Source organism: Ovis aries, chromosome 6 (assembly GCF_016772045.2).
Source record: "Ovis aries strain OAR_USU_Benz2616 breed Rambouillet chromosome 6, ARS-UI_Ramb_v3.0, whole genome shotgun sequence".
Taxonomy (NCBI): Eukaryota; Metazoa; Chordata; class Mammalia; order Artiodactyla; family Bovidae; genus Ovis; species Ovis aries.
In genome coordinates this window covers 66,587,445-66,610,123 of record NC_056059.1, presented here as the reverse complement: position 1 = coordinate 66,610,123, position 22,679 = coordinate 66,587,445, and the positions used below count along the sequence as shown (strand labels likewise).

The 22,679-nt window shown below is 38.6% G+C and overlaps 1 protein-coding gene and 1 non-coding gene across 2 annotated transcripts in view; both read right to left on the bottom strand.

Moving 5' to 3' along the window:
- The window catches only part of GABRB1 (gamma-aminobutyric acid type A receptor subunit beta1), a 447,299-nt gene that overhangs the window by 173,475 nt on the left and 251,145 nt on the right, over positions 1–22,679 (bottom strand). The window lies entirely within an intron of this gene.
- TRNAC-ACA (transfer RNA cysteine (anticodon ACA)) lies at positions 6,689–6,760 on the bottom strand. Its single transcript has one exon. It is a non-coding gene; the product is annotated as a tRNA-Cys (tRNA).

The following is a 22,679-nucleotide window of genomic DNA, read 5'->3' as shown; positions in this document are numbered from 1 at the left end:
AGTCTATGGATGATTTTATACTGACTAAGGTAATTTACATACAAATTGTAAAAGTAGCTAACATCAATTGAATTCTTAACTATCTGCCTGGCATTATGCTTAACATTTTATATAGATTATTGCTTGTCACCCTGCTTATTTAACTTCTATGCAGAGTACATCATGAGAAATGCTGGACTGGAAGAAACACAAGCTGGAATCAAGATGCCGGGAAAAATATCAATAACCTCAGATATGCAGGTTACACCACCCTTATGGCAGAAAGTGAAGAGGAGCTAAAAGCCTCTTGATGAAAGTGAAAGAGGAGAGTGAAAAAGTTGGCTTAAAGCTCAACATTCAGAAAACTAAGATCATGGAATCCAGCCCCATCACTTCATGGCAAATAGATGGGGAGACAGTGGAAACAGTGTCAGACTTTATTTTTGGGGGCTCCAAAATCACTACAGATAGTGACTGCAGCCATGAAATTAAAAGACGCTTACTCCTTGGAAGAAAAGTTATGACCAACCTAGATAGCATATTGAAAAGCAGAGACATTACTTTGCCAACTAAGGTCCGTCTAGTCAAGGCTATGGTTTTTCCAGTGGTCATGTATGGATGTGAGAGTTGGACTGTGAAGAAGGCTGAGCGTCGAAGAGTTGATGCTTTTGAACTGTGGTGTTGGAGAAGATTCTTGAGAGTCCCTTGGACTGCAAGGAGATCCAACCAGTCCATTCTGAAGATCAACCTTGGCATTTCTTTGGAAGGAATGATGGTAAAGCTGAAGCTCCAGTACTTTGGCCACCTCATGCAAAGAGTTGACTCATTGGAAAAGACTCTGATGCTGGGAGGGATTGGGGACAGGAGGAGAAGGGGACAACTGAGAATGAGATAGCTGGATGGCATCACTGACTCGATGGACATGAGTCTGAGTGAACTCCGGGAGTTGGTGATGGACAGGGAGGCCTGGCGTGCTGCGATTCATGTGGTCGCAAATAGTTGGACACGACTGAGCAACTGAACTGAACTGATTGCTTATAATCGCCACTAAATCCTTATGAGATGATGTTGCTTATAATCTTTATTTTATAGATGGAGAAACTGAGGCTTTGTAAAGTCGTGTAAATTTAGCAGAAGTCAGAAAACTGGCCAGAGGCCGAATTTGGATTTGAGTCAGGTATTCTTGGTTGAGCAAGAAGGAGAAAAATAATGAATAAGAAGGTCACATAGTAAAGGGGGATGGTGGGAGCATCCATCCATTTTTCCTGAAGAAAAAAATATATTTTTGTATGTGTGTACATACTTGTATGCATATAAATGTGTATGTGTATATGAAAGTTCACATGTGCACGCGCATGTGTAGAGAGACTCTATCTTCTACATGTATGTATGTATACACACACACATATACAAATATATATACTTGGAGCTTCAGGGCTTTTCTGGTGGTTCAGACAGTAAAGAATCTGCCTGCAGTGCAGGAGACCCGAGTTCAATCCCTGGGTTGGGAAGATCCCCTGGAGAAGGGAATGGCTACCTACTCCAGTTTGGGCTTCCCTGGTAGCTCAGCTGGTAAAGAATCCATCTGCCAGGCAGGCGACCCTGGTTCAATTCCTGGGTCATGAAGATCCCTTGGAGAAGGGATAAGCTGCAATAGTTTTGGGGTTCCCTGGTGGCTCAGATGGTAAAGAATCTGCCTGCAGTGCAGGAGACCTGGGTTCAACCCCTGGGTTGGGAAGATCTCCTGGAGAAGGGCATGGTAACCCGCTCCAGTATGCTTGACTGGAGAATTCTCATGGACAGAGGAGCCTGGTGGGCTGCAGTCCATGGGGCTGCAAAGAGTCTCAGTGACTAAGCACAGCATATACATGGAAAGAGGGAGAGAGGAGAGCTATCTTCAATGTTTGTGAATCTATGGTCTGCTTTCAAAGAGATTTAATCTTCTGTGGAAGGTAACATCAATCTCAATATAATAATAACGGCAGATATCCTGAGTCTAGAGGGATGAAATGACTGCAATCTCTTATATAATGATCTTTTTAATTGTCTGACTCTCTCTCCAAACTGTAAGTTTCCATCAGGCAATGAGTATAACTTGTCCATTCTTTTATCCCAGAGCTTAGTACAGCACCTGACCAGCCCAGGGTCACCCAAGCAGCCAATGGGATTCAAACTCAGGCAATCTCGCACTAGAGCCAAACTCTTTCCCATGACTTTGTTATGTCTCTTGCAGAACAATCCTCTCCTGAGCGCACTGAATAGTGATTTTAGGGCATGGCTACTTCTTTGGTGTGGGTGTAAATCAGATTCCCCTTATATTCTTCACATAAGTTTGGTAGGGAATAAATTACCCAGAGAAATGCTGCCTGATTCTGAGCATAAGAACAAAGCCAAGTATCCATAGCTTCTTGCATCATCTTGCCAGTTTCTTATTTAGCATGTGCATCGAAACATGAATAAACAGAGCAGATCAGGATGCCCTAGATGACTAGGAGCTGCCTGGGAGGATTTTATTTGGGAGAATCTCTGCATAACATGATAGATGGAAATGTTCAAGAATCCTGCACGTAAATAATAGATGTGTGTACAAAAAAAGGGAGATTCTTAAGGGTTTTTAAAGACAATACACCATCAGATTTTTTGTTTTTATATTTTTGCTGTTTTCTAGGATGCTGTAGGTAGGTCATATGAATTATGAATACTAGACTTGTGGATAAGTAACTATTGAATAAGCTAGAGTTCACCGCAGTGGTGAGTCATATCATCTAGTTTGAGGATAATCGATTGTGGGCCTCTTGTCCTGGTTTTTGGCTTTGTTTACTGTCTATAAGCAGTCCATAAAATTAGACTGAAGCAAAGGCAGAAGGTAGAAATAAAATGTGTGCAGAGATATTCAATATAACACTATTTATAAAAGTGAAACCTGGACAAGCGAAATTATCCAATAATAAATTAATTGTTATTAATAAATAAGTTTTTGGCATCTCTGGATAAAAGAATACTATTATAATAAAATAGTGTTTATAATGAAAACCTAATATGATTAAATGCTTAAAATATGATAGACCATGGACTATCTTGACATCTGCAGTGAATCATTTTAAATACCTTTCCTCTTCTATAGGACAAAATTATTTTCAGTAATAATCATAAAGTGTAGCAAACAGCAACAATGGCCATAAATATGAACAGTAAAATTCTTCTAATATTGACATTTATATGGTTACACCCCAATGTGGAAAGCAGAGTAAAGTATAATTTAAAATGAATATTATGGTACAAAGAAGAAAAAGCAATAAATTAATAATTTTAAAGTTCTATTTTTTGGAAGGAAGTGGGCAAAAGATATGGAGAAATACTTCCAGAAGGTTGAATTCCTTGTTTCAGAGGATGATTTGCACATAGAATGGCAGACTGGAAGTAACTTAAGTTTTATTACTTTATTTTTACAGCCACTATGCTACGACTATGCTACCACTTTTAACTTTAAATCTATTGACTGAATCCAGAAGTATACAAGGCATAAGACTTGAATACATTAACTGCCCTCCAAGTGAGCTTGAATGATTATGAACACTATAAAACTTATTTTTGAGAGGAGAGGAACATAGTAGCTAATTCTCTGTCACACCACACAGGGAATCCTTTGAATTAACTCCCAGATCACAAAGTTAATTAAAGTGTAAGAACTAAAATGTGCTAATCTGAAGCTTAAGTACATATTATATAAGCAAAATCCATCCTTGCCTTCACTAATTCTTTAGAAATTAGGCCAACAAAGCATATTTTGGGAGAAGTATTTTATTCTTGATATTTAGAATTGCAGAATCATTGTGATAATATAAAGCAGGCTAAGCTTTAGGGAAAACCACTAGACCATTCAGGTATGACCTAAATCAAATCCTTTATGATTATACAGTGGAAGTGACAAATAGATTCAAGGGATTAGATCTGATAGACAGAGGACCTGAAGAACTATGGATGGAGGTTCATAACATTGTACAGGAGACGGTGATCAAAATCATCCCCAGAAAGAAGAAATGCAAAAAGGCAAAATGGTTGTCTGAGGAGGCCTTACAAATAGCTGAGAAAAGAGAAGTGAAAGGTAAAAGAGAAAAGGAAAGATATATCCATCTGAATGCAGAGTTCCAAAGAATAGCAAGAAAAGATAAGAAACCTTTCCTAAGAGATCAGTGCAAATAAATAGAGGAAAACAATAGAATGAGAAAGACCAGAGATCTCTTCAAGAAAATTAGAGATACCAAGGGAACATTTCATACAAAGATGGGCACAATAAAGGACAGAAACAAACTACTGCAAAATTGCACTCATCTCACACGCTAGCAAAGTAATGCTCAAAATTCTCCAAGGCAGGCTTCAATAGTATGTGAACTGTGAACTTCCAGATGTTCAAGCTGGACTTAGAAAAGGCAGAGGAACCAGAGAGCAAAGTGCCAACATCCGCTGGATTATAGAAAAAGCAAGAAAGTTCCAGAAAAACTTCTGGTTTATTGCCTGTGCCAAAGCCTTTGACTGTGTGATTCACAACAAACTGTGGAAAATTCTTCAAGAGATGGGAATACCAGACCATCTTACCTGCCCCCTGAGAAATATGCACGCAGGTCCAGAAGTAACAGTTAGACTGGACATGGAAAAATGGACTGGTTCAAAATTGGGAAAGGAGAATGTCAAGGCTGTATATTGTTACCCCGCTGATTTAACTTATATGCAGAGTACATCATGCGAAATGCCAGACTGGATAAAGCGCAAGCTGGAATCAAGATTCCAGGGAGAAATATCAATAATCTCAGATAACCAGATGACAGTGCCCTTAAGGCAGAAAGCGAAGAGGAGCTCAAGAGCCTCTTGATGAAAGTGAGAGAGGATAGTGAAAAAGCTGGATTAAAACTCACCATTCAAAAAACAAAGATCATGGCATCTGGTCCCATCACTTCATGGCAAATAGATGGGGAAACAATGGAAACAGTGACAGACTTTATTTTCTTGGGTTCCAAAATCATTGCAAATGGTGACTGCAACCATGAAATTAAAAGATGCTCGCTCCTTGGGAGAAAATCTATGACAAAGCTAGACAGCATATTAAAAAGCAGAGACATTACTTTGCTGACAAAGGTCTGCCTAGTCAAAGCTATGGTTTTTCCAGTAGTCATTTATGGATGTGAAAGTTGGACCATAAAAAAAGCTGATCACTGAAGAACTGATGCTTTTGAACTCTGAGGTTGAAGACTCTTCAGAGTCCCATGGCCTGCAAAGAGATCAAACCAGTCAATCCTAAAGGAGATCTATCCTGAATATTCATTGGAAGGACTGATGTTCAAGCTGAAACTCCAATGCTTTGGCAACCTTTTGTGAAGAACTGACTCATTTGAAAAGACCCTGACCCTGGGAAAGACTGAAGGTGGGAGGAGAAAAGGATGCAAGAGGATGAGATGGTTGGATGGCATGACCGACTCAAAGGACATGGGTTTGAGTAGGTTCTGGGTGTTGGTGATGGACAGGGAAGCCTGCTGGGCTGCAGTCCATGTGGTAGCAAAGGGTCAGACATGCCTGAGCAAGTGAACTGACGGAAACTTTAGTAGGTTTTATTTATTAATTATTAATTTTAATCTCTCTGTTATGCCCTCCCCACCCCCTTGTTGGCAGTGCACACACCCTAATATTATCAACAAGCCCACCCTTGAATCATTGCTAGAAAGTGAAAGTGAAGTTGCTCAGTTGGACTTTTTGCGACCCGTGGACTGTAGCCCACCAAGCTCCTCTGTCCATGGGATTCTCCAGGCAAGAATGCTGGAGTGGGTTGCCATTTCCTTCTCCAGGGGATCTTCCCAACCCAGGGATCGAACCCAGGTCTCCCACATTGCAGCCAGACACTTTAACCTTTGCACCACAGGGAAGCCCTTTTATTTACTAATTATTAATTTTAATCTCTCTGTTATGCCCTCCCCACTCCCTTGTTACCTGCACCTGGAATGAACCACTTTTATAGTTCCCCTCCTGAAATGCCACTGATGATAGATCTCAGGGGGGAAAGGGATATAAAATTGTATATAAGATATACTGGTAAGGGGCCTTGGAGTCTCCCTTCTGCATAAGGAAGTCTCAGATGGTCCATGAGTTGTCTGGAGCTTGTGCCATTTGTGATATCTGACACTAAACATGTGACCTGGACAAGGATGGAATAAACCAAAGAGAGTGATAGTCCATACTGGAAAAGAGCCAATGGACCATTAGAACTTGTTTCTAGAGAAATACGAATGCCATTTCTCAGATAAGATACGTTATTTACATCTGAGTATTCATAAAGCTATTGGTTTGGTTTTTTAAGGAGTCAGTCTTAGAGGCACTGCCACCCAAGCGACCATCTATTATGTGTTTCTTTTTGTTTTTGCAATAAACCCTCCATTATCTCTGTGGGTCTAACTTAAAGAACAGTTCCGTTAAAACAGTGAACAAACAAAATAGAGATGAGATATGATATAAACGCTAAAAGAAAATATGTAAAAAAAAAAAAATTAGCAATGGTTAGGCTCTCTAGGTTGTGACAGAATGAAGTGAAGTGAAGTGAAGTTGCTCAGTCGTGTCCGACTCTTTGCAACCACATGAACTGTAGCCTACCAGGCTCTTCAGTCCATGGAATTTTCCAGGCAAGAATACTGGAGTGGGTTGCCATTTCCTTCTCCAGGGGATCTTCCCAACCCAGGGATCGAACCCGGGTCTTCTGCATTGTAGGCAGACGCTTTACCATCTGAGCCACCAGGGAAGCCCCGAGAGAGAATAGGTGCTTTATTATTTTTTTTCCTTAGCTTTTTTCTATATTTCTTACATTATCTATCATGAGGATGTATTGCTGGTTTTTCAGGAAAAAGTTTTTATAAAAGATAACTATATTTTCTATTTTCAACTTGATTGACTTTAAAAGGAGAGAAAGAACAACCTTTATATCTATAATACCGTGCACAGATGTAAGTTCACCTTCCCCCAGAAAAACTAATGAGCGTGTTATAACAGGCTATAACTGCTGAGATGAAACACAGTTTATCCTGGGCTACTTATCTGAATTTTTATCCCTGTGCTATAGGGCAAACAGAACATTTGAAGTTCTAGGGTAGGAAGAGACCAATGTAATGGTCAGGTAGTTACCTTGGACTAGAAAGGTGAAGCAGGTTAGTGCTTTTAACAATCTCTTGCCTATACGGAAAGGTTATTTTTGAAGACAAGAGTACCGAATGTTCCACGTTCCCACAGTTGTCATGGAAACCTTTTTAGCTAGCTGAATAGGTTATCAGGATTTTATGTCCCCCACTTTGACAAATACAGAAAGACATGATCCCAGCTTTGCATTACTAATCAGAAAACTTCTGTTTTCAAGTCTTCTAGCCCTTGATTAGTCACATATTCTTAATGTTTTCTTTCTTTTCTACAACATAAAGCAACAGGCAAGCTCTCTTTCAAAAATCATTCCCACTTGAGAAGCAAGAGTCAAATCATGACTGGGCTGACCTTGTTGTGCTTGGGAGTAATACTGCTCACAGCTCTCAAAGACTCCTGCAGGTTAATTTAGACTCCTGCTGAAACTCTTCTGATTTGTACTGACTTTCAGTGGTTTCCGGGAGTAAACTCACTTGCTAATAGGCAGGAATTATTCCTTATTTTAGGAGCAACCGTCTGCCCACACTAGCTTATGAAGCACAGGTAAGCTTTAGGAAGTAGGCACCCTAAGGCTAAAACCAAAACAGCCACGTCACATGGGTAAATTCAGATTCAGCAAACCTGACTTCTTATTTGTCTGTAATAGCTCATCATATTGCTTTGGAAGATAGAAGTGGTCTAAGAATCCAGAGACAGATTGGAAAACCAACAACTGCACTGCAGGAAAGGACTGACCACTTTGAGTGAACTAGTTAAAGCTGGAATTTGTTGGGTTTCTGTAAGTGTCACCAAATACAGAAGCCTTATGTATACATGGGGGAAGGAGCTGAAAGGGTACCTTACAATATCTGGCTTGTTAAGCAGTGTATAAAGTAACAATGAAAGAATCCACCCGCCAATGCAGGAGACACAGGAGACACGAATTTGACCCCTGGGTTGGGAAGAGGCCCTGGAGGAGGAAAGGGCAACCCACTCCAGTATTCCTTCCTGGAAAATGCCATGGATAGAGGAAACTGGAGGGCTACCATCCCTGGGGTCACAAACAGTCAGACATGACTGAGCACACACATGATAATCAAGAAAGTGAGATTTCCAGCTGCATGAATTTGGGGAGTTCATCTAATCTCTTGTTTTCATCAGTATAATGGAAAATCGATAACACCTATTCCATAGGGCTGTAGTGAAGATTAATAAGTTAATACATATATACTCCTTATCAGCCCTGACCACCAGTCCATCCTAAAGGAAGTCAGTCCTAGGTGTTCATTGGAAGGACTGATGTTGAAGCTGAAACTCTAATATTTTGGCCACCTGATGCGAAGAGCTGACTCATTTGAAAAGACCCTGATGTTGGGAAAGATTGAAAGCAGGAGAAGAAGGGGACGACAGAGGATGAGATGGTTAGATGGCATCACTGACTCAATGGACCTGAGTTTGGGTAAACTCTGGGAGTTGGTGATGGACAGGGAGGCCTGGCGTGCTGCAGTTCATGGGGTCGCAAAGAGTCGGACACGACTGAGTGACTGAACTGAAATGTTTGGCAGGATAAAGGTATAGGGGATAGGGAGTAATGGGAAACAAAGAAGAATAAAAGATAGTGTTGAAAACAAAGAGAGGGAAAGGACCATAGAGGAATGAGGCGCATCTTGCCGTAAGGCAGTATCACTACCAGGTACCTCAGCTATTGGATGTTGCGCAAATTTTTGCCCCAGCTCTAGACCCAACTGCATCCCATCTCTTACTGGATGCAACTAAATGAGACAAGTTGACAAAATTTGTTGGACTAACACAGTGGTCTTCACTATCTATTACCCATTATTTCATTATCTGCTTTGTGTTCCTAAATGTTTGAATGCCTGTTCTGTACTCTTGCCAAAGACACCTTGAGGTGATAAAGAAGAGCATAACACAAACCCTTGTTTCAATAGGGCAGAAGAGATTTGGGATGAGGGAGTTTCAGCCTTATCATAAAAGAATTATATTTCTTCTGGGAGTTTAAACAGTGAAGAAAAATACATTTGTACATTCTTGCAAGCTAAAAGTAATAAATTGAATAATGCAAATGGATAAAAAAGAAAGCAGCATAAATGTCACTGAGTAACCTTGAAGAGTGCACAAAACCAGATCAAACTCAATGATTTTGGAAACCATCAAAACAAATTGTAACACAAATCACAATTTCAATATAAAACTAAAAGAATATGAAAGTGAAAGTCACTCAGTCGTGTCTGACTCTTTGCAAGCCCATGTTCTATAGAGTCTAAGGGATTCTCCAGGTCAGAATACTCAAATGGGTAGCCTTTCCCTTCTCCAGGGGATCTTCCCAATCCAGGGATCAAACTGGAGTTTCCTGCATTGCAGGCAGATTCTTTACCAATTGAGCTATGAGGGAAGCCCATAAAACTAAAAAGTGGATGCCAAATGAGGAGCTAGGCATGAAAATAAAATAGCTTGGGTTCATAATTTTTATGAAACATAAATTGTCTTATACTAATAAAATGATTTTTCATAAACACATTTTGATAATTTTTGAAGACTTTTGCATAATAATAATTTATAATCTGTATAATACAAATTTTATTCATGACTTAATCAATCATTCTATGCCAATATATGTTAGGGAAGTTTTCCAGGTAGAAAAAAATGCCTGCTCCTGGCAGTTGGTAATGTGTTAATAATAATAATTAATGGTATTAATGTTTTATAATATTATAGTATATAATTTATTATATACTCGGCACTTATTTTCTTACTTTTTTCACATGGTTCTTCTAAATCAAACTACATATTCCTCAAATCTCCTTATTCCCACTGAGCACAGAATGTAAGGTAATAAATATGGTATGATGAACAAATGAATGAAGGGCTATGTAATAAGCATTATGATTTGAGCTTAGTGAATAATAAAATGATGTTCCCAATTCTTAGAAATGATACTTTCACTTCTTGTTTAAATCAAACTTCCTTTTTATCCATGTAATACATACAGTAGTAAAAACAAATTTAAAGATTTTAAGGAAATAAAGCAGCCTCTGCCCATTCTTTTCCATCCTTTAGCTCAGCTCTTTAGAGAGATAACTTTGAACCATTTTGTCTTTTCCTTCTGGTGCTAACTTTCATATTCTAAACAATATACTTCTACCACTGCATTTCCAAAGGAAATTCTCTGACACTGACTTAATGTCTCACAATTCAATTAAATCTGGAATTAGTACAGGTTGAAGGGCTCAGTCCCACACAACTGCTCTCCCTTGCTCCCACTTGCAGATGTCCCCAAGTCCCCTGCACGTCTTCCTATTTGCCCACAAATTTGACAGTATCATAACTCTCCATTATGTTTGAAAATTTGTTAACAGAGCTTATAGAATTGACTGAAAGCTTCATACTTACAATTGCAGCTTTATTATAAAGGATACAATTCAAGAATAGCCAAATGGAGGAGATGAATAGGATACAGTCTTGTGGAGGGAGGCCCCAGGGCCCCCATGGCCTCTTCTAATGGAGTCTGTGCATACCACCCTCCCAGCACATCCATGTGGTCACCAACCCAGAAACTCCCTGAGCCTCACTGACCAGAGTTTTTATCAGAGTTTTCTTATGAAGCATGATCGGTTAATGTCACTAGTCATGTGATTGAACTGTTTCTAGAGGTCATGCGATGGGAGTGAAAGTTCTAGTGCTCTAGTTACTTAGCTGTTTCTTATGCCAATCAGCCCCATCTCAAAGCTATTTAGGAAATCTGTCTAATTAGCATAAACTCAGGGATGAATGAAAAAGGCTATATATGAGAAACAAAAGACACTTCTCTCACTTGAAGTGAACAGTGGCTCAGCTCAGTCATGTCGGACTTTTTGCGACTCCATGGACTGTATTCTGCCAGGCTCCTTGGTCCAAGAAACTCTCCAGGCAGGAACACTGCAGTGGGTAGCCTTTCCTTTCTCCGGGGTATCTTACCAACCCAGGGATCAAACCCAGGTATCCTGCGTTGCAGACAGATTCTTTACCATCTAAGCCATCAGGGAAGCCCGAGAATACTGGAGTGGGAAGCCTGTCCCTTCTCCAGGGTATCTTCCTGACCCAGGAATCGAACCAGGGTCTCCTGGCCGGTGGATACTTTACTGGCTGAATATTTATATTTACATATTTATCTATTATTTTATGTATTTACATGGTATAATATATTTTATATATTTATACTATTTGATTTTCCATTTCTTTCCTGTATCATAGTTGACTATTTAGCTTTTATACCCACCTCCATTATTTTTAAACTGATGTGTATATATACACATCAGTTTAAATTAGAGGTTAGTGTTTGTATTATTATTGTTTTTATAAATAATAAAAATATTGTTCACTTCTTTACTTGTACAAGTTGTGTTCTTCTTTATTAATTGCCTCATTTAAAAATTCTTCTGCTTTTATATTTTTTAAAATTCCATTACTATTTGTCCCATGAATATTTATACTATTTTTAAACACTCACATAGCTCTTCCTTCTGCATGCCCACAACCTAGTCAGTCCCTCTCACAGCTCTTTCTGTTTCAGTGTAGGCCAATTGCTTTCCAGGTTTGGCACAAACCAGTCATCTTCAGACTTCTCACACTTCATTTAGTCTTTCCTATCAGGTTCTATTATCTCACTTATATTGCATGTGTTTCTTTTAAATTATTATTATCATTTTTACCACTATTGCTATTATTATATTATCATTAGCACTTTATTTTATTATTTTAGATATTTCACTTCACCATAGCAAAAGCTTTAGGGCTTCCCAGCTGGTGCTAGTGGTATAGAACCTGTCTGCCAGTGCTGGAGATCTAAGACATGAGGGTTCGATTCCTGGGTTGGGAAGATCCTTGGAGGAGGACATGGCAACCCACTCTAGTATTCTTGCCTGGAGAATCCCATGGGCAGAGGAGCCTGGCTGGCTACAGTCGGTATGGTCACACAGAGTCGGACAGGCCTGAGGTAACTTAGCACCCATGCATGGAGCTATGCTGCTGCTGCTGCTAAGTCACTTCAGTTGTGTCCAATTCTGTGCGACCCCATAGACAGCAACCCACCAGGCTCCCCTGTCCCTGGGATTCTCAGCTATAGCAACTGTCTAAAGAAAGTTAAAGCATTAGTAGCTCAGTCGTGTTCAACTCTTTGCGACCCCATAGACTATACCAATCAGATGTCATTCTGATTCTTATTCTTTGCATATGACTTAAACTTCCTTCATGGGAACTCTCAGGGATTATATTTAGCTTCAGGAGGCTGTAATTTCAATCTTGTGGGCTTTGGAATGCATCTTTTTTTTTGTTTACTGATCTGGGAATTTGGAAGAACTGAAAACTATTTTTTCTAGTCTTTGAAACTTTTCTGAATTAATTTGATAATTTTCTTCATTCCATTATTTTTTCATTCTCTATGGGGCAATTGTCTATTGACCTCAACACTTGAGTTTCTTTTTGTCTCATTGTGCACTTTTTCCTTTTTCTTTTTTGCTTTGTACTCCACTTTCTCTGAGGTTTTCATGAATGTTCTTTCTATTCTTTTGCTGGTATTTTTCCCCAAGAGCCGCACAATGTTTATATTAGCTATTTTTTTTTTGTTCTTTAAAAAATAGCCCCCCAATTCTTGTCTTATGAGTACAATCTCTTCTTAAATACCTCTCTTTTTGTAACTATTTTCTGTCCTTTGTGCTGCCTATTTCTTCTAAATTCCATTTCTCTTTTCTGTCTCTAATGTAAAAGAATTTCTTTATATTGCTCTCTTATTATTTGCTGCTTGTTCATTTTAAAACCATGGCTTCTCGGCAAATGGTTTACATATGAGACTTGCCTTTTGGATTCAGACATCATTCTACATGTTACTAATTGTAAGTTTTCTCTGAATTTTTTCAGAGACAAATCCTTAAGCAGTATATATACTTTGGGATGCCAATGGCCTATGAGCAGAGGTATGAGAATGGAGCTGGGAGTTCTAGCATGAAGCTATGGAGACTTTCATTTTAGTTCCCTGCTTTCTATTTGGTACATCACTATGGCATCACACAGGGATCTTGAGTTTAAATTTTCTGGTTCCTTTTCTTGAGAGACTAGACTAAAACTCTTCTGGTCTTTGAGAGTTGAGAATGAATATTTGACTGGTTGCAAAAGTTGCAGGAAGAAATCTAGGTCTAACTCTTTATGAAGGCTTTCCACCTACTCTGCTCTCTTCAGCCCTAAGCTTTACCTGACATTTAATGGAACACTGAGCTCCATTTTGGGTTCTGAGGGCTTGTATATTTTGCTTCATCATTATCTCCTTGTATAGACACACAGAGTTTAGCTTTCTCTTCTCAGCCAAGCCAGTAAGCTATCTTTTATCAACCTTCTTACCTACAAAATACTTGTCCATAGTCTTTCCTTCCTTCCTGCTGTTGTCTCCTCTCCAGATTTTTATTGCATTGTCATTGAAGAATTTTACTATTTTATTTCTCCTCTTTCATTTTGGCGATATTAAAAAAGCAAGCAGAAGTAGATTCAAGTATTCATTCTCCATATTTAACCAGAATTTGAAAGAAAAATCCACACTTTTGAAATGATTTAGTATTTTCTTGGGGCCCAAAATCACTGCAGATGGTGACTGAAACCATGAAACAAAAAGACACTTGCTCCTTGGAAGAAAAACTGTGATTAAACTAGACAGTGTATTAAAAAGCAGAGATATCACTTTGCCAACAAAAGTCTGTCTAGTCAAAGCTATGGTTTTTCCAGTAGTCATGTATGGATGTGAGAGTTGGACCATAAAGAAATCTGAGTGCAAAAAACTGATGCTTTTGAACTGTGGTGCTGGAGAAGACTCTTGAGAGTCCTTTAGACTGCAAGATTAAACCAGTCAATCCTAAAGGAGATCAGTCCTGAATATTCATTGGAAGGACTGATGCTGAAGCTGAAGCTCTAATACTTTGGCCACCTGATGCTAAGAACCAACTCATTAGAAAACACCCTGATGCTGGGAAAGATTGAAGGCAGAGGAGAAAGGGATGACAGAGGATGAGATGCTTGGATGGCATCACTGGCTCAATGGGCATGAGTTTGAGCAAGCTCTGGGAGATGGTGAAGGATAGGAAAGCCTGGAGTGCTGCAGTCCATGGGGTTGCAGAGTCGGACACAACTGAGTGACTGAAGAACAGCAAAAGTAGTTTGATATTTAGGACGTCTTCAAAGTGAAGTGCTGAGTCAAACATACATTTTCTGGTCTCTGTCCTTCCAAGAAAATATTAATCATCCTCCCTTCCCGGTGACCTTTTTACTTGTTCTCATACCAGAGAAGACCACTTAATGGGGCATTTTAACTGTTCAAGGATATCCTCCTTTCCTCCATTAAAGCTCTCTAACCATGCTTCACATCAGATTTAATTTTGCCTTAAAAATTTGAATCTTATTGATCATTTATGTTCCTCCCCATTATTTAAAATTTGGATTAAATTCCAACCTTTCTGCAAGGTTTGGTAGGAGCTGGAGTTGAGTGTGTTAAGAAGGTGAGCCACAAACAGTGGTGTGTATGTCACCACAAGGGAGAGTGATGGTGACCTCAGCTATGATGGGAGGTTTGCAGTTCTAAAACCCAATGTTGCTCTGGCACTTTTCAGACCTGGGTTTAAATCCAGTTCCAGTCACTTGTTATGTGACCTTGAGCACATTATTTAACCTTCCATTAGCCCCAACATACACTGGTGCTAATAATACCTCCTTTGTAGGATGGTGAGCACACTGAATGAAATAATGAAAAACATTAGGATGCTGAGAAAATCGAATAAGATTATAAGTGACAAAACTCCCCCCAAAGGGTACATTATATATTAGCTATTTTTAGTGTACAAACATACCTTACAAGTTTTGCAGAAAAAAAAATTACTTGTTACTTCAGAGACCAGATTTGGTTTGCTCACTGTTCTTATAGTTTTTGTGTTTTTCCCTCTCATTTGCCATGTTTATGTTTATAAACATGGTAGATCATCCAAACTGTTAACCTCAGAGTTTGGGGGTAACTCTGCATCTATCTCTCCTGCCTACATAAACCTCCTGCCCAATGTGAGGGTCAGACTTATCTGTGGCTGAGAGCAAAGAGAGGCATGCTAGAGATGTTAAATGTGACTGTCTTAAAGATGGATGTCCGTTGCTACATGATCAGTTTGGCTCTGGGAACTGAACTGATCACAGTGTTGAAAGCAATGAAAGTCATGTTCAAGGCTGCGGTCCACTTATGCTAGCTGCATATGGGCATGACACGGAATAGATTCACTTGATTAGAACTAGGGGAACAGGCAGAAAGTTAAGTAAGATATGGGAACAAAGACATTCTGTTAATTGTTTCTGTGTTATCTGTTAGAATAGAAATAGAATAGAAAGCAAGAGCTCTAAATCTAGATGCTAATGGTGCACTGGTTATCACTTATTTCCAATTTAACAAGATGCTTTCTGAGGAGAAAAAATGAACTATTTGTGACTATATACATATATATAGTGATTATCACAGCATTTTTGTAGAAAATTGAATTTTTTGTGCACAAAAATATGCTAAATATTGTAACTCATTAAGAAATCATTTAGACTAGTAAATTGCCATTCTTTTGAATTTTTAATTTTTGAACTTCTTTCATATATATATATATATACGTTTTCACTTCACAATTTTCCTAGAAAAATTAGATTATCTGCATTGAGTAACTTTCATCTGTTCTCATTTTCTCAAGTCCTTATCATTTTCTCAATGGTGGTCACGATTGCCATTTTTCGATATTAACTTTTAACTTTACAGCAACAGCCCCATAGCTTAAAGAACTAATATATTTAAATGTAAAGTGGTAGGCACATAACCTAAACTTATCTATGGCTCGAACAGGATTATATTGTTAAGAAACTTATCATAAACCTGTGGAACTGTTATCTTGGCTGAGACTGCCCTCACTCCTCTCTGAACTCTGATTAACAGTTCTAATCAGTTCTGGAAAATTGAACATTGATCTGTTTTCTGATGATTTTGTGTATATTAACTTTTGTTCCATATAATTGTATACATCACTCTATGTGATGCTCCATAATCGAGAATAAGATGCCACACACTGGAAGAAAATGAGTTCTTTGAGCTGAACAGGACATGAACATGAGAGGATAAAAGGATATACTCCAGAGTGCTTCTTTTCATCCTCTAACTGTACTTCCACCCATTAAAAAATTGTCACCTACATCATATACAGGTTGTTAGTTTAAACAGCCTTTTCAAAAACCTCACAGAAGCTTTGACTCTACCCTGCCTCATTTTGCTCACCACACTATTTTAATTGCTTGTCTTGCTGATGGAAGGGGCAGGCACCCGAGGAAGGTGTGAGATGGAGAAAAGCAAGGGCTGCCACTTATTATCTTCCCAGTGGCAGTACTTTAGACCCTATCTATTTTTAAACAGGCTGTTATTCTCATATAAAGGTGTTGAGGACTGAGCAGAGTCGCCTTCTTTTTTTTTTTCCCAATTAGGGTGAACCGGTCAAGAGGTCAAAAAGAGGATTTTCATCAGTATCTTTTCAGAAGCTTAGATTTTCTTAATTTGCAGAAACCCATTTAGCTAGATGATCCTTCTTTGCCTTCCTCTGTACTCATTCCAAAAGAGGGGAGAGTTACTAATTTTCCTCTCCCCTGTCCCCCATTCAGACATCTGGAAGCTTGGTGTCCAGAGTCAGATTGTGGGATTTCTAATTCCTGCCTGCCCTACCCTTTCCTTGTGTTCTTTGAGCAATTACATCAGGCAGGCTTCCCGTGGGAAAGAGATAATGCACTCAAAGCTCAAAGTAGAATAATTTGATGAGAAATTCATAAAGGGACTGATATTAAAAGTGTAGGTATCTTGTAAGGGAACTATGAGAGATAGTGTAGTACCCCAGTCCTAGTAACAGAAGAGATGTCACTGGAGGGGAAGAGTTGGTTCCTGGAACTAGGAAGGAGAAAGCTGTGTAGACAGGGCCATATACAGAGGCTCCATGACATTTTATTGAGTAACACAGCCAGTGTGAGACAACATTTGAGAAGGAAATAAAACTTGACCTCTCTCTGTCCCCTACCTCTAGTCTCTTGCTGGGTTCTGTCGTTGGCTATATCCAACTGGAAGCTAGACCACACAGGTCAGCTTCCTGGGGCAGAAAGCAGGCAGAAAAAAATGGAAAATATATCTGGAAGGACAAATGGAAGAAACAGCAAATGATTAAATCTGTGAGTCACAAGTCTCTTTGTCTGTAAGTGAAGTGAAGTGAAAGTTACTCATTCATGTGTGACTCTTTGGGACCCCATGGACTATACAGTCCATGGAATTCTCTAGGCCAGAATACTGGAGTGGATAGCCTTTATCTTCTCCAGAGGATCTTCCCAGCCCAGGGACTGAACCCAGGTCTCCCCACTGCAGGCACGTTCTTTACCAGTTGAGCCAAAAGGGAAATCCCTCTGTTGTAAAGTGGAGCTAGCTATAGGACCTACATTATGAAATGAGAATTAAGTAAAATACTAAGACTAGAGTATTTGGTACAGTTCTTAGTGCAAAGCAAGTACTGAATTCTCATTAACTATCATTCTTATTCTTTGGGAATTCTTTACCAAATGGATAAATGTTATCAAAGTGGTCAGTAGTTGATTGGAGCCTAATAAATTCTTTCAAACCTGTTCTATTTTATTATGAATTCAAATATGGGAAATAATTCTACACAATTTTAATGTATAATGTATATTAGAAAGTTTACAGTTAATATGGTTTATTATAGGTTTTGAGTCCACTATGAATCCTTGAAGAGAATCTTCAAGCTATGTTTCTTCCGTCCTTTTACTTCATCAAGTTCTTTTTCCTCTTCATCCCCACTCTGACTTAACTCAAGTCTTTGTCATCTCTCCATTGGATTATTACACCCACTTCTCAATGGGTCAATTGGATTTCCAACTTGCCATTCCCCAATCCATTCCTATAGTACTGATCCTTTTAAACTGGATTAAACTAACATCCATTTCAGAAAGTTGTTTGATGCTCTGGGTCCTTTCTTTTTTAGCTCATCTCTGGCTAAGTTCTTATTGCACTACTTCATCAGTAACAAACCACAGTCCCAGTAGTCCCCCATGCACCATCCTGTTCCAGTGGTTCTCAGAGTGTTGTCCCCACCAGCAGTATCAAAATCAACTACAAAGTGTTAAAATAGTAAAATCTTGGACTCTATCTGAATCCTATTAAATCAGAAACTCTGAAGAAGAGGCCCAGAAAGTTGTGTTTTAAGAAGCCATTCAGGTGATTCTGGTGTACCTTTGGGTTTAAGAGCTTCTGCCATGCCTCTTAGTCTTGGATCATGCTCGTAATCTCTTCTTGGTATGTCTATTCTGCTTACTCCAGGTTCAAGACTTAGTTCAGATATCAAAGACTCCAGGATTGACTTACTCATTGGTTGGTAACAAATTAATGTTAGTTTCCTTGAATCGAAATAATTTGTTTAGATAATGCTTGTGCTTAAAAAGAATGAATATAGCTTTTATGGTAACTTTTTAAGCAAATAGTTTTGTACAAATATTTATTCAGAAGGGTTGATTTGTTAGAAAAAGGAAGGAGCTTTTATGTAATCAGGTTTCTTCTGAAAACATGCCAGACAATGATGAATAACTACTCCTTTTCTACTAATAACAGTTAATGGTTTGAACTCTATTTAATTGGCCTTATTTTATAGATGAAGAAACTGAAGCTCAGAGGGGTTATGTAACTTGTTCAGAATTACAAATCTAACAAGCAGAAGAGCTAGGACTGGAACTCAGGTATTCTGACCTCCAAGATCAGGTATTTAAACACATTATCTTTGAAATACAGAGCGAGAAAGTGCCTTCATTTTTCTCTCAAGGCATCCTTTTTTTAATTCAAGCAAAGTAGAGAGAGAAAGAACATTGTTCTCTTGCAGGCAATGGATTATAGTTCCAGTTGATCACTAAGCAAATGGCGACTTGTTAAGATGTGGTCTAGTGTGAGTTCTCTCTTAATGTCATGACAGATTAGTTCTTTAAAATGATTACATATAAGATTTCCCACACAAAATATTTAAAATAAAAGATTTTGTTTATGACTTATCCTTGTATGCATTGAGAAGGATTCAAGGTTATCCATAAAATAATGTCTTTCCCAGATTATTGCATTTCAATGTGCTTTTTTAAAGGGAAGAAAGAGAAGTTGGCAGTATAGGTATTGGGTAAAGTATCGTGCAAAAATTACAGCCAATTTGTGGGCGTAGGAACAGCATCCATCACTATGGATATGGATAATCCATCATTTATTTGTTCTAGCAAGAGAAAACTGTCAGGTATGATGCTACAGAACCAGTTAGTATATAATAGGGTGGAGGTCAAGGATGTCAGGGTTATAGAGAAAACCTTGCTCAGTTTTATTTTCTCACTAAAGGCAGGGAGATTCTCTGATAGTACCTTCTCTGGTGCAGAAATGGCATGACTCAACCATCTTGATCATGGGCTCTAGAGAAAATCAGAAGAGGAAATGATCTATCATGTTAGCAAAACTTTAGAGTTTCAAAGCATTCCTCTTTCTAGAAAAAGATGCCCCCTAACAGTTAGAACTGGATGTGGAGCAACAGACTTGTTCCAAATTGGGAAAGGAGTATGTGAAGGCTGTATACTGTCACCCTGCTTATTTAACTTAAATGCAGAGTACATCAGGAGAAATGCTGGGCTGGAGGAAGCACAAGCTGGAATCAAGATTGCTGGGAGAAATATCAAGAACCTCAGAAATGCAGATGACACCACCCTTACAGCAGAAAGAGAAGAACTAAAGAGCCTTTTGATGAAGGTGAAAGAGGAGAGTGAAAAAGTTGGCTTAAAGCTCAACACTCAGAAAACGAAGATCATGGCATCCGGTCCCATCACTTCATGGCAAATAATTGTGGAAACAGTGACAGACTTTATTTTTGGGGGCTCCAAAATCACTGCAGATGGTGACTGCAGCCATGAAATTAAAAGATGCTTACTCTTTGGAAGGAAAGTTATGACCAACCTAGATAGCATATTCAAAAGCAGAGACATTACTTTGCCAACAAAGGTCTGTCTATTCAAGGCTATGGTTTTTTCGTAGTCATGTATGGATGTCAGAATTGGACTGTGAAGAAGGCTGAGCACCGAAGAATTGATGCTTTTGAAGTGTGGTGTTGGAGAAGACTCTTGAGAGTCCCTTGGACTGCAAGGAGATCCAACAAGTCTATCCTAAAGGAGATCAGTCCTTGGTGTTCATTGGGAGGACTGATGCTGAAGCTGAAACTCCAGTACTTTGGCTACCTGATGCAAACAGCTCACTCATTTGAAAAGACCCTGATGCTGGGAAAGATTGAGGGCAGGAGGAGAAGGGGATGACAGAGGATGAGATGGTTGGATGGCATCACCAACTCAATGGACGTGAATTTGGATAAACTTTGGGAGTTGGTGATGGACAGGAAGGCCTGGCATGCTGCAGTTCATGAGATTGCAGAGCCGGACTCAACTGAGTGACTGAACTGATTGTCAATGCAATAGTCTGTGTTTTTATTTAACATTGTTAGTTCATTCACTACTCAAATCTCAATAAAGTCAGATACTATTCATTTTGTGGCTCACATTAATGAAAAGTATATTCAATAAAGCATACAATGACCACTCCATTAGCTCTTTTACTAAATAAATTTCATTATGACATGTTTTTTGAAAACATGACTATTGTAGCCATTTCCTTATGTACTGGAAAATTGCGTCCTAAAAAATTGAACTTCAAATATCCCTTTATTACTTTTCCTGTGTGTACTTCACATAGATACCCTAATGATTTTGTTTTACATGTTTTATTTAATCATCTTAATTTCATCCTTGCAAGAGTAATGGGACCAATCAAATGAAATTGTTTCTATAATAAAGTAAGGTGGGTAGTGTTCAAGATGTTATCCCTTAAGGCATTTGAATATACTTGATCATTGGAGGGGAACAATTTGTAAATAAAACTAAGGAAATGAAATTTGAAGATAAGGCACATTGCTTCCCCCAAAAGACAATGATAATGGTGAGGATGGGCAGTTTAATTACCGCAATTACTCTACAGAGATTTTTTTTTTAATAATAAAAATGCTATGTTTTCAAAGTCACCTTCTTGGTTTGCCATTCCAGAGTTTCTTCCACTGACAAGTTCTTTCAGACATAAAATTCATTTGTTTATGCTTTAATTAGAGCTCATGTATTACAAATGCAGTTTCTGTGGACAAAAACAGCCAATAAATTTTCCTTCCATTTTAAATTCTTCATGTGCATAAGGATGAAAATCACCACCTTTCAGTCTTCTTTCATCTCTATTACTGTACAGTATACAGAGAAGGAGAGAGAAAAAAAAGAAGAAGCGAGGAAGGGAAAGATGTAGGGAGGGAGGAAAGAAAGAAGGAGGAAAGGAAGAAAAAGGTAGCATAGAAACACTCCAGAAGAATATCTGAGAAACTATTACCAGTAGCTGCCTTTGCTTTAAATTGTGCATATTTCTTTATTGTTCAAATTGCTTACAGTGTCCACATACTTTTTTTTTTTGACAATTTAAAAAGGGAGATTTTTAGAAATCACTTGGAAAAACTCAAAGACAATGTCATAAAAAATAATAATAGCAAACACTTTCATAGCACTCAGTATATATTAGTATAGTCAATATACATTGACTATTTAATCCTCACAGTAACCTCAGAAAGTTTTACAATGACTGTCTTCACTTTACATATGAGCAAAGTGATACACAAAGAGGTTAAATAACTTGCCTCCAATCACAACGCTGGGAAGTGGGGAACCATGATTTGAAGCTAGATCTTGTGTGGATTCAGACTCTGTACTCTTAAACAAATATACTTTACAGTAATGAAGATTGAAGAAGAAGCCTGAGAGATGGTGTGCATCAAGGTGAGATCATACCTATCATGTGCCAGTCTGCTGACTTCACAGTCAGGTGGGGACATATGTGGCCTTCCATAGAATTGTGGCCAAGACCGTAAAATTGAACATTCCTCTCATTAGCCAGGGCTAAGCACACAATAATCATTTAAATTGGTTAACACACTCTAAGGGGAAGGGAAAAGGAATGAAAATGCCAGTGCCATCCTACAACATTTTAGCACTTTTCCTCTTAGCCCAAATTACTTTTGAAAAATAAGATGTCATTTTCAACACGAAAGCTCTGTTGTTGCCACCCACCACTAGAAATCAATGTACACAGATTTTCAGTCCCTTTTCACTAGAAAGATAATCTGTAAAACCATAAATAATGCTGTAGAGCTAAAACACAGGAAGGAAAGTAACAGTTTTCTGAACTGCAAAAGTCTGAAACTGGTTTGAAGGGATACGAAGAATTTGGATTCATTATATACCCCCCAAAGCTAGAGTTTATATATCTGGGTTCTTTCTAGTCATCCAGACCTCTCTAATGAGTATGTACAATACATGGTTCTTTTATGTAGGAACTGGAGACTGGAAGAGGAGGAACAGGA